Below are 26961 nucleotides of genomic sequence, written 5' to 3' on the forward strand. Positions count from 1 at the left end.
AAAACGCCCATTGTGGGGCTCGAATCCACGACCCTGAGATTAAGAGTCTCATGCTCTACCGACTGCGCTAGCCGGGCTGATTCGTTATTAGGTTCCGTTATTAAAGCTGTCTTGGACTTACGCAACAATTGACCACACCTTAAATTACTTAAAATTGGGGCACTCGCGTAATCCCACTGTTTGGGCTGGTAAAAGGTTACGTGAGTCGAAACAGGTTCAGCAATGTTAGCTTTCCATAACGTAGACGTGGTACAGAAACAGACGAGGTGGCCGAGTGGTTAAGGCGATGGACTGCTAATCCATTGGGCTCTGCCCGCGTGGGTTCGAATCCCATCTTCGTCGCACCTTCGGTTCTATGGTGTAATGGTTAGCACTCTGGACTTTGAATCCAGCGATCCGAGTTCAAATCTCGGTAGAACCTGACCTTCTTTTTGAATTCTTATTTAATCTTTTGTTTAAAAAATACGTGAGGAAAGGCTGATTTATTTAAAATTGACTAAGCCATATTTGAATGCTTTCAAGTCATTTCTTCAACATTTGCCAGGTTTATGGCAGAACTCATGCTTAAAGGAGAATTGGTGATTTCCACGGCGCGTTCGTAATGCAATTAAAAGTGTATCAGAAAACGCCCAACGTGGGGCTCGAACCCACGACCCTGAGATTAAGAGTCTCATGCTCTACCGACTGAGCTAGCCGGGCTGATTTGTTATTAGGTTCCGCCGTTAAAGCCGTCTTGGACTTACGCAACAATTGACCACACCTTAAATTACTTAAAATTGGGGCACTCGCGTAATCCCACTGTTTGGGCTGGTAAAAGGTTACGTGAGTCGAAACAGGTTCAGCAATGTTAGCTTTCCATAAAGTAGACGTGGTACAGAAACAGACGAGGTGGCCGAGTGGTTAAGGCGATGGACTGCTAATCCATTGGGCTCTGCCCGCGTGGGTTTGAATCCTATCTTCGTCGCACATTCGCTTCTATGGCGTAATAGTTAGCCCTCTGGACTTTGAATCCAGCGATCCGAGTTCAAATCTCGGTAGAACCTGACCTTCTTTTTGAATTCTAATTTAATCTTTTGTTTAAAGAGAACGTGAGGGAAAGGCTGATTTATTTAAAATTGACTAAGCCATATTTGAATGCTTTCAAGTCATTTCTTTAACATTTGCCAGGTTTATGGCAGAACTCATGCTTAGAGGAGAATTGGTGATTTCCACGGCCCGTTCGTAATGCAATTAAAAGTGTATCAGAAAACGCCCAACGTGGGGCTCGAACCCACGACCCTGAGATTATGAGTCTCATGCTCTACCGACTGAGCTAGCCGGGCTGATTCGTTATTAGGTTCCGCCATTAAAGCCGTCTTGGACTTACGCAACAATTGACCACACCTAAGGTTACTTAAAATTGGGCGACTCGCGTAATCCTACTGTTTGGGCTGGTAAAAGGTTACGTGAGTCGAAACAGGTTCAGCAATGTTAGCTTTCCATAAAGTGGACGTGGTACAGAAACAGACGAGGTGGCCGAGTGGTTAAGGCGATGGACTGCTAATCCATTGGGCTCTGCCCGCGTGGGTTCGAATCCCACTTCGTCGCACATTCGGTTCTATGATGTAATGGTTAGCACTCTGGACTTTGAATCCAGCGACCCGATATCAAATCTCGGTAGAACCTGATTTTCTTTTTGAACTCTGATTTAATCATTTGTTTAAGAAATGCGTGAGGAAGGGATGATTTATCTAAAATTGACTAAGCCATATTTGAATGCTTTCAAGTCATTTCTTCAAAATTTGCCAGGTTTTTAGCAGAACTCATGCTTAGAGGGGAATTGGTGATTTCTAACCCGCGTTGGTAATGCAATTAAAAGTGTATTAGAAAACTCCCAACGTGGGGCGCGAACCCACAACCCTACGATGAAGAGTCTCATGCTTTACCGACTGCGCTAGCCGGGCCGATTCGTTATTAGATTCCGCCGTTAAAGCCGTCTTGGACTTACGCAACAATTGACCACACCTTAAATTACTTTAAATTGGGGCACTCGCGTAATCCCACTGTTTGGGCTGGTAAAAGGTTACGTGAGTCGAAACAGGTTCAGCAATGTTAGCTTTCCATAAAGTAGACGTGGTACAGAACCAGACGAGGTGGCCGAGTGGTTAAGGCGATGGACTGCTAATCCATTGGGCTCTGCCCGCGTGGGTTCGAATCCCATCTTCGTCGCACATTCGCTTCTATGGTGTAATAGTTAGCCCTCTGGACTTTAAATCCAGCGATCCGAGTTCAAACCTCGGTAGAACCTGACCTTCTTTGTGAATTCTAATCTAATCTTTTGTTTAAAGAAAACGTGAGGGAAAGGCTGATTTATTTAAAATTGACTAAGCCATATTTGAATGCTTTCAAGTCATTTCTTTAACATTTGCCAGGTTTATGGCAGAACTCATGCTTAGAGGAGAATTGGTGATTTCTACGGCGCGTTCGTAATGCAATTAAAAGTGCATCAGAAAACGCCCAACGTGGGGCTCGAACCCACGACCGTGAGATTAAGAGTCCCATGCTCTACCGACTGAGCTAGCCGGGCTGATTCGTTATTAGGTTCCGCCATTAAAGCCGTCTTGAACTTACACAACAATTGACCACACCTAAGATTACTTAAAATTGGGCCACTCGCCTAATCCTACTGTTTGGGCTGGTAAACAATTACGTGAGTCAAAACAGGTTCAGCAATGTTAGCTTTCCATAAAGTAGACGTGGTACAGAAACAGACGAGGTGGCCGAGTGGTTAAGGCGATGGACTGCTAATCCATTGGGCTCTGCCCGCGTGGGTTCGAATCCCATCTTCGTCGCACATTCGGTTCTATGGTGTAATGGTTAGCACTCTGGACTTTGAATCCAGCTATCTGAGTTCAAATCTCGGTAGAACCTGACCTTCTTTTTGAATTCTTATTTAATCTTTTGTTTGAAAAATACGTGAAGGAAAGGCTGATTTATTCAAAATTGACTAAGCCATATTTGAATGCTTTCAATTCATTTCTTCAACATTTGCCAGGTTTATGGCAGAACTCATGCTTAGAGGAGAATTGGTGATTTCCATGGCGCGTTCGTAATGCAATTAAAAGTTTATCAGAAAACGCCCAACGTGGGGCTCGAACCCACGACCCTGAGATTAAGAGTCTCATGCTCTACCGACTGAGCTAGCCGAGCTGATTTGTTATTAGGTTCCGCCGTTAAAGCCGTCTTGGACTTACGCAACAATTGACCACACCTTAAATTACTTAAAATTGGGGCACTCGCGTAATCCCACTGTTTGGGCTGGTAAAAGGTTACGTGAGTCGAAACAGGTTCAGCAATGTTAGCTTTCCATAAAGTAGACGTGGTACAGAAACAGACGAGGTGGCCGAGTGGTTAAGGCGATGGACTGCTAATCCATTGGGCTCTGCCCGCGTGGGTTTGAATCCTATCTTCGTCGCACATTCGCTTCTATGGCGTAATAGTTAGCCCTCTGGACTTTGAATCCAGCGATCCGAGTTCAAATCTCGGTAGAACCTGACCTTCTTTTTGAATTCTAATTTAATCTTTTGTTTAAAGAGAACGTGAGGGAAAGGCTGATTTATTTAAAATTGACTAAGCCATATTTGAATGCTTTCAAGTCATTTCTTTAACATTTGCCAGGTTTATGGCAGAACTCATGCTTAGAGGAGAATTGGTGATTTCCACGGCCCGTTCGTAATGCAATTAAAAGTGTATCAGAAAACGCCCAACGTGGGGCTCGAACCCACGACCCTGAGATTATGAGTCTCATGCTCTACCGACTGAGCTAGCCGGGCTGATTCGTTGTTAGGTTCCGCCATTAAAGCCGTCTTGGACTTACGCAACAATTGACCACACCTTAAATTACTTAAAATTGGGGCACTCGCGTAATCCCACTGTTTGGGCTGGTAAAAGGTTACGTGAGTCGAAACAGGTTCAGCAATGTTAGCTTTCCATAAAGTAGACGTGGTACAGAACCAGACGAGGTGGCCGAGTGGTTAAGGCGATGGACTGCTAATCCATTGGGCTCTGCCCGCGTGGGTTCGAATCCCATCTTCGTCGCACATTCACTTCTATGGTGTAATAGTTAGCCCTCTGGACTTTAAATCCAGCGATCCGAGTTCAAATCTCGGTAGAACCTGACCTTCTTTTTGAATTCTAATCTAATCTTTTGTTTAAAGAAAACGTGAGGGAAAGGCTGATTTATTTAAAATTGACTAAGCCATATTTGAATGCTTTCAAGTCATTTCTTTAACATTTGCCAGGTTTATGGCAGAACTCATGCTTAGAGGAGAATTGGTGATTTCCACGGCGCGTTCGTAATGCAATTAAAAGTGCATCAGAAAACGCCCAACGTGGGGCTCGAACCCACGACCGTGAGATTAAGAGTCCCATGCTCTACCGACTGAGCTAGCCGGGCTGATTCGTTATTAGGTTCCGCCATTAAAGCCGTCTTGAACTTACACAACAATTGACCACACCTAAGATTACTTAAAATTGGGCCACTCGCTTAATCCTACTGTTTGGGCTGGTAAACAATTACGTGAGTCAAAACAGGTTCAGCAATGTTAGCTTTCCATAAAGTAGACGTGGTACAGAAACAGACGAGGTGGCCGAGTGGTTAAGGCGATGGACTGCTAATCCATTGGGCTCTGCCCGCGTGGGTTCGAATCCCATCTTCGTCGCACATTCGGTTCTATGGTGTAATGGTTAGCACTCTGGACTTTGAATCCAGCGATCCGAGTTCAAATCTCGGTAGAACCTGACCTTCTTTTTGAATTCTTATTTAATCTTTTGTTTGAAAAATACGTGAAGGAAAGGCTGATTTATTCAAAATTGACTAAGCCATATTTGAATGCTTTCAAGTCATTTCTTCAACATTTGCCAGGTTTATGGCAGAACTCATGCTTAGAGGAGAATTGGTGATTTCCATGGCGCGTTCGTAATGCAATTAAAAGTTTATCAGAAAACGCCCAACGTGGGGCTCGAACCCACGACCCTGAGATTAAGAGTCTCATGCTCTACGGACTGAGTTAGCCGGGCTGATTCGTTATTAGGTTCCGCCATTAAAGCCGTCTTGGACTTACGCAACAATTGACCACACCTTAAATTACTTAAAATTGGGCCACTCGCGTAATCCTACTGTTTGGGCTGGTAAAAGATTACGTGAGTCGAAACAGGTTCAGCAATGTTAGCTTTCCATAGAGTTGACGTCGTACAGAAACAGACGAGGTGGCCGAGTGGCTAAGGCGATGGACTGCTAATCCTTCGGGCTCTGCCCGCGTGGGTTCGAATCACATCTTCGTCGCACATGCGGTTCTATGGTGTAATGGTTAGCACACTGGACTTTGAATCCAGAAATCCGAGTTCAAATCTCGGTAGAACCTGACCTTCTTTTTGAATTTAGATTTAATCTTTTGTTTAAAAAATACGTGAGGGAAAGGCTGATTTATTTAAAATTGACTAAGCCATATTTGAATGCTTCCAAGTCATTTCTTCAACATTTGCCAGGTTTATGGGCAGAACTCATGCTTAGAGTAAAATTGATGATTTCCACAGCGCGTTCGTAATGCAATTAAAAGTGTATCAAAAAACGCCCAACGTGGGGCTCGAACCCACGACCCTGAGATTAAGAGTCTCATGCTCTACCGTCTGAGCCAGCCGGGCTGATTCGTTATTAGGTTCCGCCATTAAAGCCGTCTTGGACTTACGCAACAATTGACCACACCTTAAATTACTTAAAATTGGGCCACTCGCGTAATCCTACTGTTTGGGCTGGTAAAAGATTACGTGAGTCGAAACAGATTCAGCAATGTTAGCTTTCCATAGAGTTGTCGTCCTACAGAAACAGACGAGGTGGCCGAGTGGCTAAGGCGATGGACTGCTAATCCGTCGGGCTCTGCCCGCGTGGGTTCGAATCACATCTTCGTCGCACATGCGGTTCTATGGTGTAATGGTTAGCACTCTGGACTTTGAATCCAGCAACCCGAGTTCAAATCTCGGTAGAACCTGACCTTCTTTTTGAATTCTGATTTAATATTTTATTTAAAAAATACTTGAGGGAAAGGCTGATTTATTTAAAATTGACTAAGCCATATTTGAATGCTTTCAAGTCATTTCTTCAACATTTGCCAGGTTTATGGCAGAACTCATGCTTAGAGGAGAATTGGTGATTTCCACGGCGCGTTCGTAATGCAATTAAAAGTGTATCAAAAAACACCCAACGTGGGGCTCGAAACCACGACCCTGAGATTAAGAATCTCATGCTCTACCGACTGAGCCAGCCGGGCCGATTCGTTATTAGATTCCGCCGTTAAAGCCGTCTTGGAGTTACGCAACAATTGACCACACCTAAGATTACTTAAAATTGGGCCACTCGCGTAATCCTACTGCTTGGGGTAGTAAAATGTTACGTGAGTCGAAACAGGTTCAGAAATGTGAGTTTTCCATAAAGTAGACGTCGTACAGAAACAGACGAGGTGGCCGAGTGGTTAAGGCGATGGACTACTAATCCATTGGGCTCTGCCTGCGTGGGTTCGAATCCCACTTTGTCGCACATTCGGTTCTATGATGTAATGGTTAGCACTCTAGACTTTGAACCCAGCGATCCGAGTTGAAATCTCGGTAGAACCTGATTTTCTTTTTGAACTCTGATTAAATCATTTGTTTAGGAAATGCGTGAGGAAGGGATGATTTTTCTAAAATGGTCTTGGACTTACGCAACAATTGACCACGCCTAAGATTACTTGAAATTGGGCCCCTCGCGTACTCCTACTGTTTGAGCTGGTAAAAGGATACGTGAGTCGAAACAGGTTCAGCAATGTTATCTTTCCATAAAGTAGACGTGGTACAGAAACAGACGAGGTGGCCGAGTGGTTAAGGCGATGGAATGCTAATCTATTGGGCCCTGCCCGCGTGGATTTGAATGCCACTTCGTCGCACATTCGGTTCTATGATGTAATGGTTAGCACTCTGGACTTTGAACCCAGCGATCCGAGTTGAAATTTCGGTAGAACCTGATTTTCTTTTTGAACTCTGATTAAATCATTTGTTTAAGAAATGCGTGAGGAAGGGATGATTTTTCTAAAATGTTCTTGGACTTACGCAACAATTGACCACACCTAAGGTTACTTAAAATTGGGCGACTCGCGTAATCCTACTTTTTGGGCTGGTAAAAGGTTACGTGAGTCGAAACAGGTTCAGCAATGTTAGCTTTCCATAAAGTGGACGTGGTACAGAAACAGACGAGGTGGCCGAGTGGTTAAGGCGATGGACTGCTAATCCATTGTGCTCTGCCCGCGTGGGTTCGAATCCCACTTCGTCGCACATTCGGTTCTATGATGTAATGGTTAGCACTCTGGACTTTGAACCAAGCGATCCGATTTCAAATCTTGGTAGAACCTGATTTTCTTTTTGAACTCTGATTTAATCATTTGTTTAAGAAATGCGTGAGGAAGGGATAATTTATCTAAAATTGACTAAGCCATATTTGAATGCTTTCAAGTCATTTCTTCAAAATTTGCCAGGTTTTTGGCAGAACTCATGCTTAGAGGGGAATTGGTGATTTCTAAGGCGCGTTGGTAATGCAATTATAAGCTTATCAGAAAACTCCCAACGTGGGGCCCGAACCCACAACCCTACGATGAAGAGTCTCATGCTGTACCGACTGCGCAAGCCGGGCCGATTCGTTATTAGATTCCGCCGTTAAAGCCGTCTTGGACTTACGCAACAATTGACCACACCTAAGATTACTTAAAATTGGGCCACTCGCGTAATCCTACTGTTTGAGCTGGTAAAAGGATACGTGAGTCGAAACAGGTTCAGCAATGTTATCTTTCCATAAAGTAGACGTGGTACAGAAACAGACGAGGTGGCCGAGTGGTTAAGGCGATGGACTACTAATCCATTGGGCTCTGCCTGCGTGGGTTCGAATCCCACTTTGTCGCACATTCGGTTCTATGATGTAATGGTTAGCACTCTAGACTTTGAACCCAGCGATCCGAGTTGAAATCTCGGTAGAACCTGATTTTCTTTTTGAACTCTGATTAAATCATTTGTTTAGGAAATGCGTGAGGAAGGGATGATTTTTCTAAAATGGTCTTGGACTTACGCAACAATTGACCACGCCTAAGATTACTTGAAATTGGGCCCCTCGCGTACTCCTACTGTTTGAGCTGGTAAAAGGATACGTGAGTCGAAACAGGTTCAGCAATGTTATCTTTCCATAAAGTAGACGTGGTACAGAAACAGACGAGGTGGCCGAGTGGTTAAGGCGATGGAATGCTAATCTATTGGGCCCTGCCCGCGTGGATTTGAATGCCACTTCGTCGCACATTCGGTTCTATGATGTAATGGTTAGCACTCTGGACTTTGAACCCAGCGATCCGAGTTGAAATTTCGGTAGAACCTGATTTTCTTTTTGAACTCTGATTAAATCATTTGTTTAAGAAATGCGTGAGGAAGGGATGATTTTTCTAAAATGTTCTTGGACTTACGCAACAATTGACCACACCTAAGGTTACTTAAAATTGGGCGACTCGCGTAATCCTACTTTTTGGGCTGGTAAAAGGTTACGTGAGTCGAAACAGGTTCAGCAATGTTAGCTTTCCATAAAGTGGACGTGGTACAGAAACAGACGAGGTGGCCGAGTGGTTAAGGCGATGGACTGCTAATCCATTGTGCTCTGCCCGCGTGGGTTCGAATCCCACTTCGTCGCACATTCGGTTCTATGATGTAATGGTTAGCACTCTGGACTTTGAACCAAGCGATCCGATTTCAAATCTTGGTAGAACCTGATTTTCTTTTTGAACTCTGATTTAATCATTTGTTTAAGAAATGCGTGAGGAAGGGATAATTTATCTAAAATTGACTAAGCCATATTTGAATGCTTTCAAGTCATTTCTTCAAAATTTGCCAGGTTTTTGGCAGAACTCATGCTTAGAGGGGAATTGGTGATTTCTAAGGCGCGTTGGTAATGCAATTACAAGCTTATCAGAAAACTCCCAACGTGGGGCCCGAACCCACAACCCTACGATGAAGAGTCTCATGCTGTACCGACTGCGCAAGCCGGGCCGATTCGTTATTAGATTCCGCCGTTAAAGCCGTCTTGGACTTAAGCAACAGTTGACCACGCCTAAGATTACTTAAAATTGGGCCACTCGCGTAATCCTACTGTTTGAGCTGGTAAAAGGTTACGTGAGTCGAAACAGGTTCAGAAATGTTAGCTTTCCATAAAGTAGAAGTGGTACAGACACAGACGAGGTGGCCGAGTGGTTAAGGCGATGGACTGCTAATCCATTGGGCTCTGCCCGCGTGGGTTCGAATCCCATCTTCGTCGCACATTCAGTTCTATGGTGTAATAGTTAGCCCTCTGGACTTTGAATCCAGCGATCCGAGTTCAAATCTCGGTAGAACCTGACCTTCTTTTTGAATTCTGATTTAATCTTTTGTTTAAAGAAAACGTGAGGGAAAGGCTGATTTATTTAAAATTGACTAAGCCATATTTGAATGCTTTCAAGTCATTTCTTTAACATTTGCCAGGTTTATGGCAGAACTCATGCTTAGAGGAGAATTGGAGATTTCCACGGCGCGTTCGTAATGCAATTAAAAGTGCATCAGAAAACGCCCAACGTGGGGCTCGAACCCACGACCCTGAGATTAAGAGTCTCATGCTCTACCGACTGAGCTAGCCGGGCTGATTTTTATTAGGTTCCGCCGTTAAAGCCGTCTTGGACTTACGCAACAATTGACCACACCTTAAATTACTTAAAATTGGGGCACTCGCGTAATCCCACTGTTTGGGCTGGTAAAAGGTTACGTGAGTCGAAACAGGTTCAGCAATGTTAGCTTTCCATAAAGTAGACGTGGTACAGAAACAGAAGAGGTGGCCGAGTGGTTAAGGCGATGGACTGCTAATCCATTGGGCTCTGCCCGCGTGGGTTTGAATCCTATCTTCGTCGCACATTCGCTTCTATGGCGTAATAGTTAGCCCTCTGGACTTTGAATCCAGCGATCCGAGTTCAAATCTCGGTAGAACCTGATTTTCTTTTTGAACTCTGATTTAATCATTTGTTTAAGAAATGCGTGAGGAAGGGATGATTTATCTAAAATTGACTAAGCCATATTTGAATGCTTTCAAGTCACTTCTTCAAAATTTGCCAGGTTTTTAGCAGAACTCATGCTTAGAGGGGAATTGGTGATTTCTAAGGCGCGTTGGTAATGCAATTAAAAGTGTATTAGAAAACTCCCAACGTGGGGCTCGAACCCACGACCCTGAGATTAAGAGTCCCATGCTCTACCGACTGAGCTAGCCGGGCTGATTCGTTATTAGGTTCCGTCATTAAAGCCGTCTTGGACTTACGCAACAATTGACCACACCTAAGGTTACTTAAAATTGGGCGACTCGCGTAATCCTACTGTTTGGGCTGGTAAAAGGTTACGTAAGTCGAAACAGGTTCAGCAATGTTAGCTTTCCATAAAGTGGACGTGGTACAGAAACAGACGAGGTGGCCGAGTGGTTAAGGTGATGGACTGCTAATCCATTGAGCTCTGCCCGCGTGGGTTTGAATCCAACTTCGTCGCACATTCGGTTCTATGATGTAATGGTTAGCACTCTGGACTTTGAACCCAGCGATCCGAGTTCAAATCTCGGTAGAATCTGATTTTCTTTTTAAACTCTGATTTAATCATTTGTTTAAGAAATGCGTGAGGAAGGGATGATTTTTTTAAAATTGACTAAGCCATATTTGAATGCTTTCAAGTCATTTCTTCAACATTTGCCAAGTTTTTGGCAGGACTCATGCTTAGAGGGGAATTGGTGATTTCCACTGCGCGTTCATAATGCAATTAAAAGTGCAGCAGAAAACGCCCATTGTGGGGCTCGAATCCACGACCCTGAGATTAAGAGTCTCATGCTCTACCGACTGAGCCAGCCGGGCCGATTCGTTATTAGATTCCGCCGTTAAAGCCGTCTTGGAGTTACGCAACAATTGACCACACCTAAGATTACTTAAAATTGGGCCACTCGCGTAATCCTACTGCTTGGGGTAGTAAAATGTTACGTGAGTCGAAACAGGTTCAGAAATGTGAGTTTTCCATAAAGTAGACGTCGTACAGAAACAGACGAGGTGGCCGAGTGGTTAAGGCGATGGACTACTAATCCATTGGGCTCTGCCTGCGTGGGTTCGAATCCCACTTTGTCGCACATTCGGTTCTATGATGTAATGGTTAGCACTCTAGACTTTGAACCCAGCGATCCGAGTTGAAATCTCGGTAGAACCTGATTTTCTTTTTGAACTCTGATTAAATCATTTGTTTAGGAAATGCGTGAGGAAGGGATGATTTTTCTAAAATGGTCTTGGACTTACGCAACAATTGACCACGCCTAAGATTACTTGAAATTGGGCCCCTCGCGTACTCCTACTGTTTGAGCTGGTAAAAGGATACGTGAGTCGAAACAGGTTCAGCAATGTTATCTTTCCATAAAGTAGACGTGGTACAGAAACAGACGAGGTGGCCGAGTGGTTAAGGCGATGGAATGCTAATCTATTGGGCCCTGCCCGCGTGGATTTGAATGCCACTTCGTCGCACATTCGGTTCTATGATGTAATGGTTAGCACTCTGGACTTTGAACCCAGCGATCCGAGTTGAAATTTCGGTAGAACCTGATTTTCTTTTTGAACTCTGATTAAATCATTTGTTTAAGAAATGCGTGAGGAAGGGATGATTTTTCTAAAATGTTCTTGGACTTACGCAACAATTGACCACACCTAAGGTTACTTAAAATTGGGCGACTCGCGTAATCCTACTTTTTGGGCTGGTAAAAGGTTACGTGAGTCGAAACAGGTTCAGCAATGTTAGCTTTCCATAAAGTGGACGTGGTACAGAAACAGACGAGGTGGCCGAGTGGTTAAGGCGATGGACTGCTAATCCATTGTGCTCTGCCCGCGTGGGTTCGAATCCCACTTCGTCGCACATTCGGTTCTATGATGTAATGGTTAGCACTCTGGACTTTGAACCAAGCGATCCGATTTCAAATCTTGGTAGAACCTGATTTTCTTTTTGAACTCTGATTTAATCATTTGTTTAAGAAATGCGTGAGGAAGGGATAATTTATCTAAAATTGACTAAGCCATATTTGAATGCTTTCAAGTCATTTCTTCAAAATTTGCCAGGTTTTTGGCAGAACTCATGCTTAGAGGGGAATTGGTGATTTCTAAGGCGCGTTGGTAATGCAATTATAAGCTTATCAGAAAACTCCCAACGTGGGGCCCGAACCCACAACCCTACGATGAAGAGTCTCATGCTGTACCGACTGCGCAAGCCGGGCCGATTCGTTATTAGATTCCGCCGTTAAAGCCGTCTTGGACTTACGCAACAATTGACCACACCTAAGATTACTTAAAATTGGGCCACTCGCGTAATCCTACTGTTTGAGCTGGTAAAAGGATACGTGAGTCGAAACAGGTTCAGCAATGTTATCTTTCCATAAAGTAGACGTGGTACAGAAACAGACGAGGTGGCCGAGTGGTTAAGGCGATGGACTACTAATCCATTGGGCTCTGCCTGCGTGGGTTCGAATCCCACTTTGTCGCACATTCGGTTCTATGATGTAATGGTTAGCACTCTAGACTTTGAACCCAGCGATCCGAGTTGAAATCTCGGTAGAACCTGATTTTCTTTTTGAACTCTGATTAAATCATTTGTTTAGGAAATGCGTGAGGAAGGGATGATTTTTCTAAAATGGTCTTGGACTTACGCAACAATTGACCACGCCTAAGATTACTTGAAATTGGGCCCCTCGCGTACTCCTACTGTTTGAGCTGGTAAAAGGATACGTGAGTCGAAACAGGTTCAGCAATGTTATCTTTCCATAAAGTAGACGTGGTACAGAAACAGACGAGGTGGCCGAGTGGTTAAGGCGATGGAATGCTAATCTATTGGGCCCTGCCCGCGTGGATTTGAATGCCACTTCGTCGCACATTCGGTTCTATGATGTAATGGTTAGCACTCTGGACTTTGAACCCAGCGATCCGAGTTGAAATTTCGGTAGAACCTGATTTTCTTTTTGAACTCTGATTAAATCATTTGTTTAAGAAATGCGTGAGGAAGGGATGATTTTTCTAAAATGTTCTTGGACTTACGCAACAATTGACCACACCTAAGGTTACTTAAAATTGGGCGACTCGCGTAATCCTACTTTTTGGGCTGGTAAAAGGTTACGTGAGTCGAAACAGGTTCAGCAATGTTAGCTTTCCATAAAGTGGACGTGGTACAGAAACAGACGAGGTGGCCGAGTGGTTAAGGCGATGGACTGCTAATCCATTGTGCTCTGCCCGCGTGGGTTCGAATCCCACTTCGTCGCACATTCGGTTCTATGATGTAATGGTTAGCACTCTGGACTTTGAACCAAGCGATCCGATTTCAAATCTTGGTAGAACCTGATTTTCTTTTTGAACTCTGATTTAATCATTTGTTTAAGAAATGCGTGAGGAAGGGATAATTTATCTAAAATTGACTAAGCCATATTTGAATGCTTTCAAGTCATTTCTTCAAAATTTGCCAGGTTTTTGGCAGAACTCATGCTTAGAGGGGAATTGGTGATTTCTAAGGCGCGTTGGTAATGCAATTATAAGCTTATCAGAAAACTCCCAACGTGGGGCCCGAACCCACAACCCTACGATGAAGAGTCTCATGCTGTACCGACTGCGCAAGCCGGGCCGATTCGTTATTAGATTCCGCCGTTAAAGCCGTCTTGGACTTAAGCAACAGTTGACCACGCCTAAGATTACTTAAAATTGGGCCACTCGCGTAATCCTACTGTTTGAGCTGGTAAAAGGTTACGTGAGTCGAAACAGGTTCAGAAATGTTAGCTTTCCATAAAGTAGAAGTGGTACAGACACAGACGAGGTGGCCGAGTGGTTAAGGCGATGGACTGCTAATCCATTGGGCTCTGCCCGCGTGGGTTCGAATCCCATCTTCGTCGCACATTCAGTTCTATGGTGTAATAGTTAGCCCTCTGGACTTTGAATCCAGCGATCCGAGTTCAAATCTCGGTAGAACCTGACCTTCTTTTTGAATTCTGATTTAATCTTTTGTTTAAAGAAAACGTGAGGGAAAGGCTGATTTATTTAAAATTGACTAAGCCATATTTGAATGCTTTCAAGTCATTTCTTTAACATTTGCCAGGTTTATGGCAGAACTCATGCTTAGAGGAGAATTGGAGATTTCCACGGCGCGTTCGTAATGCAATTAAAAGTGCATCAGAAAACGCCCAACGTGGGGCTCGAACCCACGACCCTGAGATTAAGAGTCTCATGCTCTACCGACTGAGCTAGCCGGGCTGATTTTTATTAGGTTCCGCCGTTAAAGCCGTCTTGGACTTACGCAACAATTGACCACACCTTAAATTACTTAAAATTGGGGCACTCGCGTAATCCCACTGTTTGGGCTGGTAAAAGGTTACGTGAGTCGAAACAGGTTCAGCAATGTTAGCTTTCCATAAAGTAGACGTGGTACAGAAACAGAAGAGGTGGCCGAGTGGTTAAGGCGATGGACTGCTAATCCATTGGGCTCTGCCCGCGTGGGTTTGAATCCTACCTTCGTCGCACATTCGCTTCTATGGCGTAATAGTTAGCCCTCTGGACTTTGAATCCAGCGATCCGAGTTCAAATCTCGGTAGAACCTGATTTTCTTTTTGAACTCTGATTTAATCATTTGTTTAAGAAATGCGTGAGGAAGGGATGATTTATCTAAAATTGACTAAGCCATATTTGAATGCTTTCAAGTCACTTCTTCAAAATTTGCCAGGTTTTTAGCAGAACTCATGCTTAGAGGGGAATTGGTGATTTCTAAGGCGCGTTGGTAATGCAATTAAAAGTGTATTAGAAAACTCCCAACGTGGGGCTCGAACCCACGACCCTGAGATTAAGAGTCCCATGCTCTACCGACTGAGCTAGCCGGGCTGATTCGTTATTAGGTTCCGTCATTAAAGCCGTCTTGGACTTACGCAACAATTGACCACACCTAAGGTTACTTAAAATTGGGCGACTCGCGTAATCCTACTGTTTGGGCTGGTAAAAGGTTACGTAAGTCGAAACAGGTTCAGCAATGTTAGCTTTCCATAAAGTGGACGTGGTACAGAAACAGACGAGGTGGCCGAGTGGTTAAGGTGATGGACTGCTAATCCATTGAGCTCTGCCCGCGTGGGTTTGAATCCAACTTCGTCGCACATTCGGTTCTATGATGTAATGGTTAGCACTCTGGACTTTGAACCCAGCGATCCGAGTTCAAATCTCGGTAGAATCTGATTTTCTTTTTAAACTCTGATTTAATCATTTGTTTAAGAAATGCGTGAGGAAGGGATGATTTTTTTAAAATTGACTAAGCCATATTTGAATGCTTTCAAGTCATTTCTTCAACATTTGCCAAGTTTTTGGCAGGACTCATGCTTAGAGGGGAATTGGTGATTTCCACTGCGCGTTCATAATGCAATTAAAAGTGCAGCAGAAAACGCCCATTGTGGGGCTCGAATCCACGACCCTGAGATTAAGAGTCTCATGCTCTACCGACTGCGCTAGCCGGGCTGATTCGTTATTAGGTTCCGTTATTAAAGCTGTCTTGGACTTACGCTACAATTGACCACACCTTAAATTACTTAAAATTGGGGCACTCGCGTAATCCCACTGTTTGGGCTGGTAAAAGGTTACGTGAGTCGAAACAGGTTCAGCAATGTTAGCTTTCCATAACGTAGACGTGGTACAGAAACAGACGAGGTGGCCGAGTGGTTAAGGCGATGGACTGCTAATCCATTGGGCTCTGCCCGCGTGGGTTCGAATCCCATCTTCGTCGCACCTTCGGTTCTATGGTGTAATGGTTAGCACTCTGGACTTTGAATCCAGCGATCCGAGTTCAAATCTCGGTAGAACCTGACCTTCTTTTTGAATTCTTATTTAATCTTTTGTTTAAAAAATACGTGAGGAAAGGCTGATTTATTTAAAATTGACTAAGCCATATTTGAATGCTTTCAAGTCATTTCTTCAACATTTGCCAGGTTTATGGCAGAACTCATGCTTAAAGGAGAATTGGTGATTTCCACGGCGCGTTCATAATGCAATTAAAAGTGTATCAGAAAACGCCCAACGTGGGGCTCGAACCCACGACCCTGAGATTAAGAGTCTCATGCTCTACCGACTGAGCTAGCCGGGCTGATTTGTTATTAGGTTCCGCCGTTAAAGCCGTCTTGGACTTACGCAACAATTGACCACACCTTAAATTACTTAAAATTGGGGCACTCGCGTAATCCCACTGTTTGGGCTGGTAAAAGGTTACGTGAGTCGAAACAGGTTCAGCAATGATAGCTTTCCATAAAGTACACGTGGTACAGAAACAGACGAGGTGGCCGAGTGGTTAAGGCGATGGACTGCTAATCCATTGGGCTCTGCCCGCGTTGGTTTGAATCCTATCTTCGTCGCACATTCGCTTCTATGGCGTAATAGTTAGCCCTCTGGACTTTGAATCCAGCGATCCGAGTTTAAATCTCGGTAGAACCTGACCTTCTTTTTGAATTCTAATTTAATCTTTTGTTTAAAGAGAACGTGAGGGAAAGGCTGATTTATTTAAAATTGACTAAGCCATATTTGAATGCTTTCAAGTCATTTCTTTAACATTTGCCAGGTTTATGGCAGAACTCATAATTAGAGGAGAATTGGTGATTTCCACGGCCCGTTCGTAATGCAATTAAAAGTGTATCAGAAAACGCCCAACGTGGGGCTCGAACCCACGACCCTGAGATTAAGAGTCTCATGCTCTACCAACTGAGCTAGCCGGGCTGATTCGTTATTAGGTTCCGCCATTAAAGCCGTCTTGGACTTAGGCAACAATTGACCACACCTAAGGTTACTTAAAATTGGGCGACTCGCGTAATCCTACTGTTTGGGCTGGTAAAAGATTACGTGAGTCGAAACAGGTTCAGCAATGATAGCTTTCCATAAAGTGGACGTGGTACAGAAACAGACGAGGTGGCCGAGTGGTTAAGGCGATGGACTGCTAATCCATTGGGCTTTGCCCGCGTGGGTTCGAACCCCACTTCGTCGCACATTCGGTTCTATGATGTAATGGTGAGCACTCTGGACTTTGAACCCAGCGATCCGAGTTCAAATCTCGGTAGAACCTGATTTTCTTTTTGAACTCTGATTTAATCATTTGTTTAAGAAATGCGTGAGGAAGGGATGATTTATCTAAAATTGACTAAGCCATATTTGAATGCTTTCAAGTCATTTCTTCAAAATTTGCCAGGTTTTTAGCAGAACTCATGCTTAGAGGGAAATTGGTGATTTCTAAGGCGCGTTGGTAATGCAATTAAAAGTGTATTAGAAAACTCCCAACGTGGGGCCCGAACCCACAACCCTACGATGAAGAGTCTCATGCTTTACCGACTGCGCTAGCCGGGCCGATTCGTTACTAGATTCCGCCGTTAAAGCCGTCTTGGACTTACGCAACAATTGACCACACCTTAAATTACTTAAAATTGGGGCACTCGCGTAATCCCACTGTTTGGGCTGGTAAAAGGTTACGTGAGTCGAAACAGGTTCAGCAATGTTAACTTTCCATAAAGTAGACGTGGTACAGAAACAGACGAGGTGGCCGAGTGGTTAAGGCGATGGACTGCTAATCCATTGGGCTCTGCCCGCGTGGGTTCGAATCCCATCTTCGTCGCACATTCGCTTCTATGGTGAAATAGTTAGCCCTCTGGACTTTGAATCCAGCGATCCGAGTTCAAATCTCGGTAGAACCTGACCTTCTTTTTGAATTCTAATTTAATCTTTTGTTTAAAAAATACGTGAGGAAAGGCTAATTTATTTAAAATTGACTAAGCCATATTTGAATGCTTTCAAGTCATTTCTTCAAAATTTGCCAGGTTTTTAGCAGAACTCATGCTTAGAGGGAAATTGGTGATTTCTAAGGCGCGTTGGTAATGCAATTAAAAGTGTATTAGAAAACTCCCAACGTGGGGCCCGAACCCACAACCCTACGATGAAGAGTCTCATGCTTTACCGACTGCGCTAGCCGGGCCGATTCGTTATTAGATTCCGCCGTTAAAGCCGTCTTGGACTTACGCAACAATTGACCACACCTTAAATTACTTAAAATTGGGGCACTCGCGTAATCCCACTGTTTGGGCTGGTAAAAGGTTACGTGAGTCGAAACAGGTTCAGCAATGTTAGCTTTCCATAAAGTAGACGTGGTACAGAAACAGACGAGGTGGCCGAGTGGTTAAGGCGATGGACTGCTAATCCATTGGGCTCTGCCCGCGTGGGTTCGAATCCCATCTTCGTCGCACATTTGCTTCTATGGTGAAATAGTTAGCCCTCTGGACTTTAAATCCAGCGATCCGAGTTCAAATCTCGGTAGAACCTGACCTTCTTTTTGAATTCTAATTTAATCTTTTGTTTAAAGAAAACGTGAGGAAAAGGTTGATTTATTTAAAATTGACTAAGCCATATTTGAATGCTTTCAAGTCATTTCTTTAACATTTGCCAGGTTTATGGCAGAACTCATGCTTAGAGGAGAATTGGTGATTTCCACGGCGCGTTTGTAATGCAATTAAAAGTGTATCAGAAAACGCCCAACGTGGGGCTCAAACCCACGACCCTGAGATTAAGAGTCCCATGCTCTACCGACTGAGCTAGCCGGGCTGATTCGTTATTAGGTTCCGCCATTAAAGCCGTCTTGGACTTACGCAACAATTGATCACACCTAAGGTTACTTAAAATTGGGCGACTCGCGTAATCCTACTGTTTGGGCTGGTAAAAGGTTACGTAAGTCGAAACAGGTTCAGCAATGTTAGCTTTCCATAAAGTGGACGTGGTACAGAAACAGACGAGGTGGCCAAGTGGTTAAGGCGATGGACTGCTAATCCATTGGGCTCTGCCCGCGTGGGTTTGAATCCCATCTTCGTCGCACATTCGGTTCTATGGTGTAATGGTTAGCACTCTGGACTTTAAATCCAGCGATACGAGTTCAAATCTCGGTAGAACCTGACCTTCTTTTTGAATTCTTATTTAATCTTTTGTTTAAAAAATACGTGAGGAAAGGCTAATTTATTTAAAATTGACTAAGCCATATTTGAATGCTTTCAAGTCATTTCTTCAACATTTGCCAGGTTTATGGCAGAACTCATGCTTAAAGGAGAATTGGTGATTTCCACGGCACGTTCGTAATGCAATTAAAAGTGTATCAGAAAACGCCCAACGTGGGGCTCGAACCCACGACCCTGAGATTAAGAGTCTCATGTTCTACCGACTGAGCTAGCCGGGCTGATTTGTTATTACGTTCCGCCGTTAAAGCCGTCTTGGACTTACGCAACAATTGACCACGGATAAGATTACTTAAAATTGGGCCACTCGCATAATCCTCCTGTTTGAGCTGGTAAAAGGTTACGTGAGTCGAAACAGGTTCAGCAATGTTAGCTTTCCATAAAGTGGACGTGGTACAGAAACAGACGAGGTGGCCGAGTGGTTAAGGCGATGGACTGCTAATCCATTGGGCTCTGCCTGCGTGGGTTCGAATCCCACTTCGTCGCACATTCGGTTCTATGATGTAATGGTTACCACTCTGGACTTTGAACCCAGCGATCCGAGTTCAAATCTCGGTAGAACCTGATTTTCTTTTTGAACTCTGATTTAATCTTTTGTTTAAGAAATGCGTGAAGAAGGGATGATTTATCTAAAATTGACTAAGCCATGTTTGAATGATTTCAAGTTATTTCTTCAAAATTTGCCAGGTTTTTGGCAGAACTCATGCTTAGAGGGGAATTGGTGATTTCTAAGGCGCGTTGGTAATGCAATTAAAAGTGTATCAGAAAACTCCCAACGTGTGGCCCGAACCCACAACCCTACGATAAAGAGTCTCATGCTGTACCGACTGCGCTAGCCGGGCCGATTCGTTATTATGTTCCGTCATTAAAGCCGTCTTGGACTTACGCAACAATTGACCACACCTAAGGTTACTTAAAATTGGGCGACTCGCGTAATCCTACTGTTTGGGCTGGTAAAAGGTTACGTAAGTCGAAACAGGTTCAGCAATGTTAGCTTTCCATAAAGTGGACGTGGTACAGAAACAGACGAGGTGGCCGAGTGGTTAAGGCGATGGACTGCTAATCCATTGGGCTCTGCCCGCGTGGGTTTGAATCCAACTTCGTCGCACATTCGGTTCTATGATGTAATGGTTAGCACTCTGGACTTTGAACCCAGCGATCCGAGTTCAAATCTCGGTAGAATCTGATTTTCCTTTTGAACTCTGATTTAATCATTTGTTTAAGAAATGCGTGAGGAAGGGATGATTTTTTTAAAATTGACTAAGCCATATTTGAATGCTTTTAAGTCATTTCTTCAACATTTGCCAAGTTTTTGGCAGGACTCATGCTTAGAGGGGAATTGGTGATTTCCACGGTGCGTTCATAATGCAATTAAAAGTGCAGCAGAAAACGCCCATTGTGGGGCTCGAATCCACGACCCTGAGATTAAGAGTCTCATGCTCTACCGACTACGCTAGCCGGGCTGATTCGTTATTAGGTTCCGTTATTAAAGCTGTCTTGGACTTACGCAACAATTGACCACACCTTAAATTACTTAAAATTGGGGCACTCGCGCAATCCCACTGTTTGGGCTGGTAAAAGGTTACGTGAGTCGAAACAGGTTAAGCAATGTTAGCTTTCCATCACGTAGACGTGGTACAGAAACAGACGAGGTGGCCGAGTGGTTAAGGCGATGGACTGCTAATCCATTGGGCTCTGCCCGCGTGGGTTCGAATCCCATCTTCGTCGCACCTTCGGTTCTATGGTGTAATGGTTAGCACTCTGGACTTTGAATCCAGCGATCCGAGTTCAAATCTCGGTAGAACCTGACCTTCTTTTTGAATTCTTATTTAATCTTTTGTTTAAAAAATACGTGAGGAAAGGCTGATTTATTTAAAATTGACTAAGCCATATTTGAATGCTTTCAAGTCATTTCTTCAACATTTGCCAGGTTTATGGCAGAACTCATGCTTAAAGGAGAATTGGTGATTTCCACGGCGCGTTCGTAATGCAATTAAAAGTGTATCAGAAAACGCCCAACGTGGGGCTCGAACCCACGACCCTGAGATTAAGAGTCTCATGCTCTACCGACTGAGCTAGCCGGGCTGATTTGTTATTAGGTTCCGCCGTTAAAGCCGTCTTGGACTTACGCAACAATTGTCCACACCTTAAATTACTTAAAATTGGGGCACTCGCGTAATCCCACTGTTTGGGCTGGTAAAAGGTTACGTGAGTCGAAACAGGTTCAGCAATGTTAGCTTTCCATAAAGTAGACGTGGTACAGAAACAGACGAGGTGGCCGAGTGGTTAAGGCGATGGACTGCTAATCCATTGGGCTCTGCCCGCGTGGGTTTGAATCCTATCTTCGTCGCACATTCGCTTCTATGGCGTAATAGTTAGCCCTCTGGAATTTGAATCCAGCGATCCGAGTTCAAATCTCGGTAGAACCTGACCTTCTTTTTGAAATCTAATTTAATCTTTTGTTTAAAGAGAACGTGAGGGAAAGGCTGATTTATTTAAAATTGACTAAGCCATATTTGAATGCTTTCAAGTCATTTCTTTAACATTTGCCAGGTTTATGGCAGAACTCATGCTTAGAGGAGAATTGGTGATTTCCACGGCCCGTTCGTAATGCAATTAAAAGTGTATCAGAAAACGCCCAACGTGGGGCTCGAACCCACGACCCTGAGATTATGAGTCTCATGCTCTACCGACTGAGCTAGCCGGGCTGATTCGTTATTAGGTTCCGCCATTAAAGCCGTCTTGGATTTACGCAACAATTGACCACACCTAAGGTTACTTAAAATTGGGCGACTCGCGTAATCCTACTGTTTGGGCTGGTAAAAGGTTACGTGAGTCGAAACAGGTTCAGCAATGTTAGCTTTCCATAAAGTGGACGTGGTACAGAAACAGACGAGGTGGCCGAGTGGTTAAGGCGATGGACTGCTAATCCATTGGGCTCTGCCCGCGTGGGTTCGAATCCCACTTCGTCGCACATTCGGTTCTATGATGTAATGGTTAGCACTCTGGACTTTGAATCCAGCGACCCGATATCAAATCTCGGTAGAACCTGATTTTCTTTTTGAACTCTGATTTAATCATTTGTTTAAGAAATGCGTGAGGAAGGGATGATTTATCTAAAATTGACTAAGCCATATTTGAATGCTTTCAAGTCATTTCTTCAAAATTTGCCAGGTTTTTAGCAGAACTCATGCTTAGAGGGGAATTGGTGATTTCTAACCCGCGTTGGTAATGCAATTAAAAGTGTATTAGAAAACTCCCAACGTGGGGCCCGAACCCACAACCCTACGATGAAGAGTCTCATGCTTTACCGACTGCGCTAGCCGGGCCGATTCGTTATTAGATTCCGCCGTTAAAGCCGCCTTGGACTTACGCAACAATTGACCACACCTTAAATTACTTAAAATTGGGGCACTCGCGTAATCCCACTGTTTGGGCTGGTAAAAGGTTACGTGAGTCGAAACAGGTTCAGCAATGTTAGCTTTCCATAAAGTAGACGTGGTACAGAACCAGACGAGGTGGCCGAGTGGTTAAGGCGATGGACTGCTAATCCATTGGGCTCTGCCCGCGTGGGTTCGAATCCCATCTTCGTCGCACATTCGCTTCTATGGTGTAATAGTTAGCCCTCTGGACTTTAAATCCAGCGATCCGAGTTCAAATCTCGGTAGAACCTGACCTTCTTTTTGAATTCTAATCTAATCTTTTGTTTAAAGAAAACGTGAGGGAAAGGCTGATTTATTTAAAATTGACTAAGCCATATTTGAATGCTTTCAAGTCATTTCTTTAACATTTGCCAGGTTTATGGCAGAACTCATGCTTAGAGGAGAATTGGTGATTTCCACGGCGCGTTCGTAATGCAATTAAAAGTGCATCAGAAAACGCCCAACGTGGGGCTCGAACCCACGACCCTGAGATTAAGAGTCCCATGCTCTACCGACTGAGCTAGCCGGGCTGATTCGTTATTAGGTTCCGCCATTACAGCCGTCTTGAACTTACACAACAATTGACCACACCTAAGATTACTTAAAATTGGGCCACTCGCTTAATCCTACTGTTTGGGCTGGTAAACAATTACGTGAGTCAAAACAGGTTCAGCAATATTAGCTTTCCATAAAGTAGACGTGGTACAGAAACAGACGAGGTGGCCGAGTGGTTAAGGCGATGGACTGCTAATCCATTGGGCTCTGCCCGCGTGGGTTCGAATCCCATCTTCGTCGCACATTCGGTTCTATGGTGTAATGGTTAGCACTCTGGACTTTGAATCCAGCTATCCGAGTTCAAATCTCGGTAGAACCTGACCTTCTTTTTGAATTCTTATTTAATCTTTTGTTTAAAAAATACGTGAGGGAAAGGCTGATTTATTTAAAATTGACTAAGCCATATTTGAATGCTTCCAAGTCATTTCTTCAACATTTGCCAGGTTTATGGGCAGAACTCATGCTTAGAGTAGAATTGATGATTTCCACGGCGCGTTCGTAATGCAATTAAAAGTGTATCAAAAAACGCCCAACGTGGGGCTCGAACCCACGACCCTGAGATTAAGAGTCTCATGCTCTACCGTCTGAGCCAGCCGGGCTGATTCGTTATTAGGTTCCGCCATTAAAGCCGTCTTGGACTTACGCAACAATTGACCACACCTTAAATTACTTAAAATTGGGCCACTCGCGTAATCCTACTGTTTGGGCTGGTAAAAGATTACGTGAGTCGAAACAGATTCAGCAATGTTAGCTTTCCATAGAGTTGTCGTCCTACAGAAACAGACGAGGTGGCCGAGTGGCTAAGGCGATGGACTGCTAATCCGTCGGGCTCTGCCCGCGTGGGTTCGAATCACATCTTCGTCGCACATGCGGTTCTATGGTGTAATGGTTAGCACTCTGGACTTTGAATCCAGCAATCCGAGTTCAAATCTCGGTAGAACCTGACCTTCTTTTTGAATTCTGATTTAATCTTTTATTTAAAAAATACTTGAGGGAAAGGCTGATTTATTTAAAATTGACTAAGCCATATTTGAATGCTTTCAAGTCATTTCTTCAACATTTGCCAGGTTTATGGCAGAACTCATGCTTAGAGGAGAATTGGTGATTTCCACGGCGCGTTCGTAATGCAATTAAAAGTGTATCAAAAAACACCCAACGTGGGGCTCGAAACCACGACCCTGAGATTAAGAATCTCATGCTCTACCGACTGAGCCAGCCGGGCCGATTCGTTATTAGATTCCGCCGTTAAAGCCGTCTTGGACTTACGCAACAATTGACCACACCTAAGATTACTTAAAATTGGGCCACTCGCGTAATCCTACTGCTTGGGGTAGTAAAATGTTACGTGAGTCGAAACAGGTTCAGAAATGTGAGTTTTCCATAAAGTAGACGTCGTACAGAAACAGACGAGGTGGCCGAGTGGTTAAGGCGATGGACTGCTAATCCATTGGGCTCTGCCTGCGTGGGTTCGAATCCCACTTTGTCGCACATTCGGTTCTATGATGTAATGGTTAGCACTCTAGACTTTGAACCCAGCGATCCGAGTTGAAATCTCGGTAGAACCTGATTTTCTTTTTGAACTCTGATTAAATCATTTGTTTAGGAAATGCGTGAGGAAGGGATGATTTTTCTAAAATGGTCTTGGACTTACGCAACAATTGACCACGCCTAAGATTACTTGAAATTGGGCCCCTCGCGTACTCCTACTGTTTGAGCTGGTAAAAGGATACGTGAGTCGAAACAGGTTCAGCAATGTTATCTTTCCATAAAGTAGACGTGGTACAGAAACAGACGAGGTGGCCGAGTGGTTAAGGCGATGGACTGCTAATCTATTGGGTCCTGCCCGCGTGGATTTGAATGCCACTTCGTCGCACATTCGGTTCTATGATGTAATGGTTAGCACTCTGGACTTTGAACCCAGCGATCCGAGTTGAAATCTCGGTAGAACCTGATTTTCTTTTTGAACTCTGATTAAATCATTTGTTTAAGAAATCCGTGAGGAAGGGATGATTTTTCTAAAATGTTCTTGGACTTACGCAACAATTGACCACACCTAAGGTTACTTAAAATTGGGCGACTCGCGTAATCCTACTTTTTGGGCTGGTAAAAGGTTACGTGAGTCGAAACAGGTTCAGCAATGTTAGCTTTCCATAAAGTGGACGTGGTACAGAAACAGACGAGGTGGCCGAGTGGTTAAGGCGATGGACTGCTAATCCATTGTGCTCTGCCCGCGTGGGTTCGAATCCCACTTCGTCGCACATTCGGTTCTATGATGTAATGGTTAGCACTCTGGACTTTGAACCAAGCGATCCGATTTCAAATCTTGGTAGAACCTGATTTTCTTTTTGAACTCTGATTTAATCATTTGTTTAAGAAATGCGTGAGGAAGGGATAATTTATCTAAAATTGACTAAGCCATATTTGAATGCTTTCAAGTCATTTCTTCAAAATTTGCCAGGTTTTTGGCAGAACTCATGCTTAGAGGGGAATTGGTGATTTCTAAGGCGCGTTGGTAATGCAATTATAAGCTTATCAGAAAACTCCCAACGTGGGGCCCGAACCCACAACCCTACGATGAAGAGTCTCATGCTGTACCGACTGCGCAAGCCGGGCCGATTCGTTATTAGATTCCGCCGTTAAAGCCGTCTTGGACTTAAGCAACAGTTGACCACGCCTAAGATTACTTAAAATTGGGCCACTCGCGTAATCCTACTGTTTGAGCTGGTAAAAGGTTACGTGAGTCGAAACAGGTTCAGAAATGTTAGCTTTCCATAAAGTAGAAGTGGTACAGAAACAGACGAGGTGGCCGAGTGGTTAAGGCGATGGACTGCTAATCCATTGGGCTCTGCCCGCGTGGGTTCGAATCCCATCTTCGTCGCACATTCAGTTCTATGGTGTAATAGTTAGCCCTCTGGACTTTGAATCCAGCGATCCGAGTTCAAATCTCGGTAGAACCTGACCTTCTTTTTGAATTCTGATTTAATCTTTTGTTTAAAGAAAACTTGAGGGAAAGGCTGATTTATTTAAAATTGACTAAGCCATATTTGAATGCTTTCAAGTCATTTCTTTAACATTTGCCAGGTTTATGGCAGAACTCATGCTTAGAGGAGAATTGGAGATTTCCACGGCGCGTTCGTAATGCAATTAAAAGTGTATCAGAAAACGCCCAACGTCGGGCTCGAATCCACGACCCTGAGATTAAGAGTCTCATGCTCTACCGACTGAGCTAGCCGGGCTGATTTTTATTAGGTTCCGCCGTTAAAGCCGTCTTGGACTTACGCAACAATTGACCACACCTAAAATTACTTAAAATTGGGCGACTCGCGTAATCCCACTGTTTGGGCTGGTAAAAGGTTACGTGAGTCGAAACAGGTTCAGCAATGTTAGCTTTCCATAAAGTGGACGTGGTACAGAAACAGACGAGGTGGCCGAGTGGTTAAGGCGATGGACTGCTAATCCATTGGGCTCTGCCCGCGTGGGTTCGAATCCCACTTCGTCGCACATTCGGTTCTATGATGTAATGGTGAGCACTCTGGACTTTGAACCCAGCGATCCGAGTTCAAATCTCGGTAGAACCTGATTTTCTTTTTGAACTCTGATTTAATCATTTGTTTAAGAAATGCGTGAGGAAGGGATGATTTATCTAAAATTGACTAAGCCATATTTGAATGCTTTTAAGTCATTTCTTCAAAATTTGCCAGGTTTTTAGCAGAACTCATGCTTAGAGGGGAATTGGTGATTTCTAAGGCGCGTTGGTAATGCAATTAAAAGTGTATTAGAAAACTCCCAACGTGGGGCTCGAACCCACGACCCTGAGATTAAGAGTCCCATGCTCTACCGACTGAGCTAGCCGGGCTGATTCGTTATTAGGTT

At 44.0% G+C, this 26961-nt stretch overlaps 57 non-coding genes across 57 annotated transcripts; 35 read left to right on the forward strand and 22 right to left on the reverse strand.

Moving 5' to 3' along the window:
- The first annotated feature begins 260 nt into the window (after positions 1–260).
- On the forward strand, positions 261–342 carry Trnas-gcu (transfer RNA serine (anticodon GCU)). Its single transcript has one exon. It is a non-coding gene; the product is annotated as a tRNA-Ser (tRNA).
- Positions 343–349: 7 nt separating this feature from the next.
- On the forward strand, positions 350–421 carry Trnaq-uug (transfer RNA glutamine (anticodon UUG)). Its single transcript has one exon. It is a non-coding gene; the product is annotated as a tRNA-Gln (tRNA).
- A 205-nt stretch (positions 422–626) lies between these two features.
- On the reverse strand, positions 627–699 carry Trnak-cuu (transfer RNA lysine (anticodon CUU)). The gene has a single exon. It is a non-coding gene; the product is annotated as a tRNA-Lys (tRNA).
- A 183-nt stretch (positions 700–882) lies between these two features.
- Trnas-gcu (transfer RNA serine (anticodon GCU)) lies at positions 883–964 on the forward strand. Its single transcript has one exon. It is a non-coding gene; the product is annotated as a tRNA-Ser (tRNA).
- Positions 965–1249: 285 nt separating this feature from the next.
- Trnam-cau (transfer RNA methionine (anticodon CAU)) lies at positions 1250–1322 on the reverse strand. The gene has a single exon. It is a non-coding gene; the product is annotated as a tRNA-Met (tRNA).
- Positions 1323–1505: 183 nt separating this feature from the next.
- On the forward strand, positions 1506–1586 carry Trnas-gcu (transfer RNA serine (anticodon GCU)). Its single transcript has one exon. It is a non-coding gene; the product is annotated as a tRNA-Ser (tRNA).
- Positions 1587–2126: 540 nt separating this feature from the next.
- Positions 2127–2208, forward strand: Trnas-gcu (transfer RNA serine (anticodon GCU)). The gene has a single exon. It is a non-coding gene; the product is annotated as a tRNA-Ser (tRNA).
- Positions 2209–2493: 285 nt separating this feature from the next.
- Trnak-cuu (transfer RNA lysine (anticodon CUU)) lies at positions 2494–2566 on the reverse strand. Its single transcript has one exon. It is a non-coding gene; the product is annotated as a tRNA-Lys (tRNA).
- A 183-nt stretch (positions 2567–2749) lies between these two features.
- On the forward strand, positions 2750–2831 carry Trnas-gcu (transfer RNA serine (anticodon GCU)). Its single transcript has one exon. It is a non-coding gene; the product is annotated as a tRNA-Ser (tRNA).
- Positions 2832–2838: 7 nt separating this feature from the next.
- On the forward strand, positions 2839–2910 carry Trnaq-uug (transfer RNA glutamine (anticodon UUG)). Its single transcript has one exon. It is a non-coding gene; the product is annotated as a tRNA-Gln (tRNA).
- Positions 2911–3116: 206 nt separating this feature from the next.
- Positions 3117–3189, reverse strand: Trnak-cuu (transfer RNA lysine (anticodon CUU)). Its single transcript has one exon. It is a non-coding gene; the product is annotated as a tRNA-Lys (tRNA).
- A 183-nt stretch (positions 3190–3372) lies between these two features.
- Trnas-gcu (transfer RNA serine (anticodon GCU)) lies at positions 3373–3454 on the forward strand. The gene has a single exon. It is a non-coding gene; the product is annotated as a tRNA-Ser (tRNA).
- Positions 3455–3739: 285 nt separating this feature from the next.
- Positions 3740–3812, reverse strand: Trnam-cau (transfer RNA methionine (anticodon CAU)). Its single transcript has one exon. It is a non-coding gene; the product is annotated as a tRNA-Met (tRNA).
- Positions 3813–3995: 183 nt separating this feature from the next.
- Trnas-gcu (transfer RNA serine (anticodon GCU)) lies at positions 3996–4077 on the forward strand. Its single transcript has one exon. It is a non-coding gene; the product is annotated as a tRNA-Ser (tRNA).
- A 285-nt stretch (positions 4078–4362) lies between these two features.
- Trnak-cuu (transfer RNA lysine (anticodon CUU)) lies at positions 4363–4435 on the reverse strand. Its single transcript has one exon. It is a non-coding gene; the product is annotated as a tRNA-Lys (tRNA).
- Positions 4436–4618: 183 nt separating this feature from the next.
- Trnas-gcu (transfer RNA serine (anticodon GCU)) lies at positions 4619–4700 on the forward strand. The gene has a single exon. It is a non-coding gene; the product is annotated as a tRNA-Ser (tRNA).
- A 7-nt stretch (positions 4701–4707) lies between these two features.
- On the forward strand, positions 4708–4779 carry Trnaq-uug (transfer RNA glutamine (anticodon UUG)). Its single transcript has one exon. It is a non-coding gene; the product is annotated as a tRNA-Gln (tRNA).
- Positions 4780–5330: 551 nt separating this feature from the next.
- Positions 5331–5402, forward strand: Trnaq-uug (transfer RNA glutamine (anticodon UUG)). The gene has a single exon. It is a non-coding gene; the product is annotated as a tRNA-Gln (tRNA).
- A 207-nt stretch (positions 5403–5609) lies between these two features.
- Positions 5610–5682, reverse strand: Trnak-cuu (transfer RNA lysine (anticodon CUU)). The gene has a single exon. It is a non-coding gene; the product is annotated as a tRNA-Lys (tRNA).
- Positions 5683–5954: 272 nt separating this feature from the next.
- On the forward strand, positions 5955–6026 carry Trnaq-uug (transfer RNA glutamine (anticodon UUG)). Its single transcript has one exon. It is a non-coding gene; the product is annotated as a tRNA-Gln (tRNA).
- Positions 6027–6232: 206 nt separating this feature from the next.
- Positions 6233–6305, reverse strand: Trnak-cuu (transfer RNA lysine (anticodon CUU)). Its single transcript has one exon. It is a non-coding gene; the product is annotated as a tRNA-Lys (tRNA).
- Positions 6306–6488: 183 nt separating this feature from the next.
- On the forward strand, positions 6489–6569 carry Trnas-acu (transfer RNA serine (anticodon ACU)). Its single transcript has one exon. It is a non-coding gene; the product is annotated as a tRNA-Ser (tRNA).
- A 1310-nt stretch (positions 6570–7879) lies between these two features.
- Trnas-acu (transfer RNA serine (anticodon ACU)) lies at positions 7880–7960 on the forward strand. The gene has a single exon. It is a non-coding gene; the product is annotated as a tRNA-Ser (tRNA).
- Positions 7961–9270: 1310 nt separating this feature from the next.
- On the forward strand, positions 9271–9352 carry Trnas-gcu (transfer RNA serine (anticodon GCU)). Its single transcript has one exon. It is a non-coding gene; the product is annotated as a tRNA-Ser (tRNA).
- Positions 9353–9637: 285 nt separating this feature from the next.
- On the reverse strand, positions 9638–9710 carry Trnak-cuu (transfer RNA lysine (anticodon CUU)). Its single transcript has one exon. It is a non-coding gene; the product is annotated as a tRNA-Lys (tRNA).
- A 548-nt stretch (positions 9711–10258) lies between these two features.
- Positions 10259–10331, reverse strand: Trnak-cuu (transfer RNA lysine (anticodon CUU)). Its single transcript has one exon. It is a non-coding gene; the product is annotated as a tRNA-Lys (tRNA).
- Positions 10332–11135: 804 nt separating this feature from the next.
- Positions 11136–11216, forward strand: Trnas-acu (transfer RNA serine (anticodon ACU)). Its single transcript has one exon. It is a non-coding gene; the product is annotated as a tRNA-Ser (tRNA).
- A 1310-nt stretch (positions 11217–12526) lies between these two features.
- Trnas-acu (transfer RNA serine (anticodon ACU)) lies at positions 12527–12607 on the forward strand. Its single transcript has one exon. It is a non-coding gene; the product is annotated as a tRNA-Ser (tRNA).
- Positions 12608–13917: 1310 nt separating this feature from the next.
- Positions 13918–13999, forward strand: Trnas-gcu (transfer RNA serine (anticodon GCU)). Its single transcript has one exon. It is a non-coding gene; the product is annotated as a tRNA-Ser (tRNA).
- Positions 14000–14284: 285 nt separating this feature from the next.
- Trnak-cuu (transfer RNA lysine (anticodon CUU)) lies at positions 14285–14357 on the reverse strand. The gene has a single exon. It is a non-coding gene; the product is annotated as a tRNA-Lys (tRNA).
- Positions 14358–14905: 548 nt separating this feature from the next.
- Trnak-cuu (transfer RNA lysine (anticodon CUU)) lies at positions 14906–14978 on the reverse strand. The gene has a single exon. It is a non-coding gene; the product is annotated as a tRNA-Lys (tRNA).
- Positions 14979–15782: 804 nt separating this feature from the next.
- Positions 15783–15864, forward strand: Trnas-gcu (transfer RNA serine (anticodon GCU)). The gene has a single exon. It is a non-coding gene; the product is annotated as a tRNA-Ser (tRNA).
- Positions 15865–15871: 7 nt separating this feature from the next.
- Positions 15872–15943, forward strand: Trnaq-uug (transfer RNA glutamine (anticodon UUG)). Its single transcript has one exon. It is a non-coding gene; the product is annotated as a tRNA-Gln (tRNA).
- A 205-nt stretch (positions 15944–16148) lies between these two features.
- Trnak-cuu (transfer RNA lysine (anticodon CUU)) lies at positions 16149–16221 on the reverse strand. The gene has a single exon. It is a non-coding gene; the product is annotated as a tRNA-Lys (tRNA).
- A 550-nt stretch (positions 16222–16771) lies between these two features.
- Trnak-cuu (transfer RNA lysine (anticodon CUU)) lies at positions 16772–16844 on the reverse strand. The gene has a single exon. It is a non-coding gene; the product is annotated as a tRNA-Lys (tRNA).
- A 183-nt stretch (positions 16845–17027) lies between these two features.
- Trnas-gcu (transfer RNA serine (anticodon GCU)) lies at positions 17028–17108 on the forward strand. The gene has a single exon. It is a non-coding gene; the product is annotated as a tRNA-Ser (tRNA).
- Positions 17109–17648: 540 nt separating this feature from the next.
- Trnas-gcu (transfer RNA serine (anticodon GCU)) lies at positions 17649–17730 on the forward strand. The gene has a single exon. It is a non-coding gene; the product is annotated as a tRNA-Ser (tRNA).
- A 540-nt stretch (positions 17731–18270) lies between these two features.
- Trnas-gcu (transfer RNA serine (anticodon GCU)) lies at positions 18271–18352 on the forward strand. Its single transcript has one exon. It is a non-coding gene; the product is annotated as a tRNA-Ser (tRNA).
- A 285-nt stretch (positions 18353–18637) lies between these two features.
- On the reverse strand, positions 18638–18710 carry Trnak-cuu (transfer RNA lysine (anticodon CUU)). The gene has a single exon. It is a non-coding gene; the product is annotated as a tRNA-Lys (tRNA).
- Positions 18711–18893: 183 nt separating this feature from the next.
- Trnas-gcu (transfer RNA serine (anticodon GCU)) lies at positions 18894–18975 on the forward strand. The gene has a single exon. It is a non-coding gene; the product is annotated as a tRNA-Ser (tRNA).
- A 284-nt stretch (positions 18976–19259) lies between these two features.
- Positions 19260–19332, reverse strand: Trnak-cuu (transfer RNA lysine (anticodon CUU)). The gene has a single exon. It is a non-coding gene; the product is annotated as a tRNA-Lys (tRNA).
- A 1425-nt stretch (positions 19333–20757) lies between these two features.
- On the forward strand, positions 20758–20839 carry Trnas-gcu (transfer RNA serine (anticodon GCU)). The gene has a single exon. It is a non-coding gene; the product is annotated as a tRNA-Ser (tRNA).
- Positions 20840–20846: 7 nt separating this feature from the next.
- Positions 20847–20918, forward strand: Trnaq-uug (transfer RNA glutamine (anticodon UUG)). Its single transcript has one exon. It is a non-coding gene; the product is annotated as a tRNA-Gln (tRNA).
- A 205-nt stretch (positions 20919–21123) lies between these two features.
- On the reverse strand, positions 21124–21196 carry Trnak-cuu (transfer RNA lysine (anticodon CUU)). Its single transcript has one exon. It is a non-coding gene; the product is annotated as a tRNA-Lys (tRNA).
- Positions 21197–21379: 183 nt separating this feature from the next.
- On the forward strand, positions 21380–21461 carry Trnas-gcu (transfer RNA serine (anticodon GCU)). The gene has a single exon. It is a non-coding gene; the product is annotated as a tRNA-Ser (tRNA).
- A 285-nt stretch (positions 21462–21746) lies between these two features.
- Trnam-cau (transfer RNA methionine (anticodon CAU)) lies at positions 21747–21819 on the reverse strand. The gene has a single exon. It is a non-coding gene; the product is annotated as a tRNA-Met (tRNA).
- Positions 21820–22002: 183 nt separating this feature from the next.
- Positions 22003–22083, forward strand: Trnas-gcu (transfer RNA serine (anticodon GCU)). The gene has a single exon. It is a non-coding gene; the product is annotated as a tRNA-Ser (tRNA).
- Positions 22084–22623: 540 nt separating this feature from the next.
- On the forward strand, positions 22624–22705 carry Trnas-gcu (transfer RNA serine (anticodon GCU)). The gene has a single exon. It is a non-coding gene; the product is annotated as a tRNA-Ser (tRNA).
- Positions 22706–22990: 285 nt separating this feature from the next.
- Positions 22991–23063, reverse strand: Trnak-cuu (transfer RNA lysine (anticodon CUU)). Its single transcript has one exon. It is a non-coding gene; the product is annotated as a tRNA-Lys (tRNA).
- A 183-nt stretch (positions 23064–23246) lies between these two features.
- Positions 23247–23328, forward strand: Trnas-gcu (transfer RNA serine (anticodon GCU)). Its single transcript has one exon. It is a non-coding gene; the product is annotated as a tRNA-Ser (tRNA).
- Positions 23329–23335: 7 nt separating this feature from the next.
- Positions 23336–23407, forward strand: Trnaq-uug (transfer RNA glutamine (anticodon UUG)). Its single transcript has one exon. It is a non-coding gene; the product is annotated as a tRNA-Gln (tRNA).
- A 207-nt stretch (positions 23408–23614) lies between these two features.
- Trnak-cuu (transfer RNA lysine (anticodon CUU)) lies at positions 23615–23687 on the reverse strand. Its single transcript has one exon. It is a non-coding gene; the product is annotated as a tRNA-Lys (tRNA).
- Positions 23688–23959: 272 nt separating this feature from the next.
- Trnaq-uug (transfer RNA glutamine (anticodon UUG)) lies at positions 23960–24031 on the forward strand. The gene has a single exon. It is a non-coding gene; the product is annotated as a tRNA-Gln (tRNA).
- Positions 24032–24237: 206 nt separating this feature from the next.
- On the reverse strand, positions 24238–24310 carry Trnak-cuu (transfer RNA lysine (anticodon CUU)). The gene has a single exon. It is a non-coding gene; the product is annotated as a tRNA-Lys (tRNA).
- Positions 24311–25884: 1574 nt separating this feature from the next.
- On the forward strand, positions 25885–25966 carry Trnas-gcu (transfer RNA serine (anticodon GCU)). Its single transcript has one exon. It is a non-coding gene; the product is annotated as a tRNA-Ser (tRNA).
- A 540-nt stretch (positions 25967–26506) lies between these two features.
- On the forward strand, positions 26507–26587 carry Trnas-gcu (transfer RNA serine (anticodon GCU)). Its single transcript has one exon. It is a non-coding gene; the product is annotated as a tRNA-Ser (tRNA).
- A 284-nt stretch (positions 26588–26871) lies between these two features.
- Positions 26872–26944, reverse strand: Trnak-cuu (transfer RNA lysine (anticodon CUU)). Its single transcript has one exon. It is a non-coding gene; the product is annotated as a tRNA-Lys (tRNA).
- Between the last annotated feature and the right edge of the window lie 17 nt (positions 26945–26961).

Source organism: Hydractinia symbiolongicarpus, chromosome 14, assembly GCF_029227915.1.
Source record: "Hydractinia symbiolongicarpus strain clone_291-10 chromosome 14, HSymV2.1, whole genome shotgun sequence".
NCBI classification, from domain to species: Eukaryota; Metazoa; Cnidaria; class Hydrozoa; order Anthoathecata; family Hydractiniidae; genus Hydractinia; species Hydractinia symbiolongicarpus.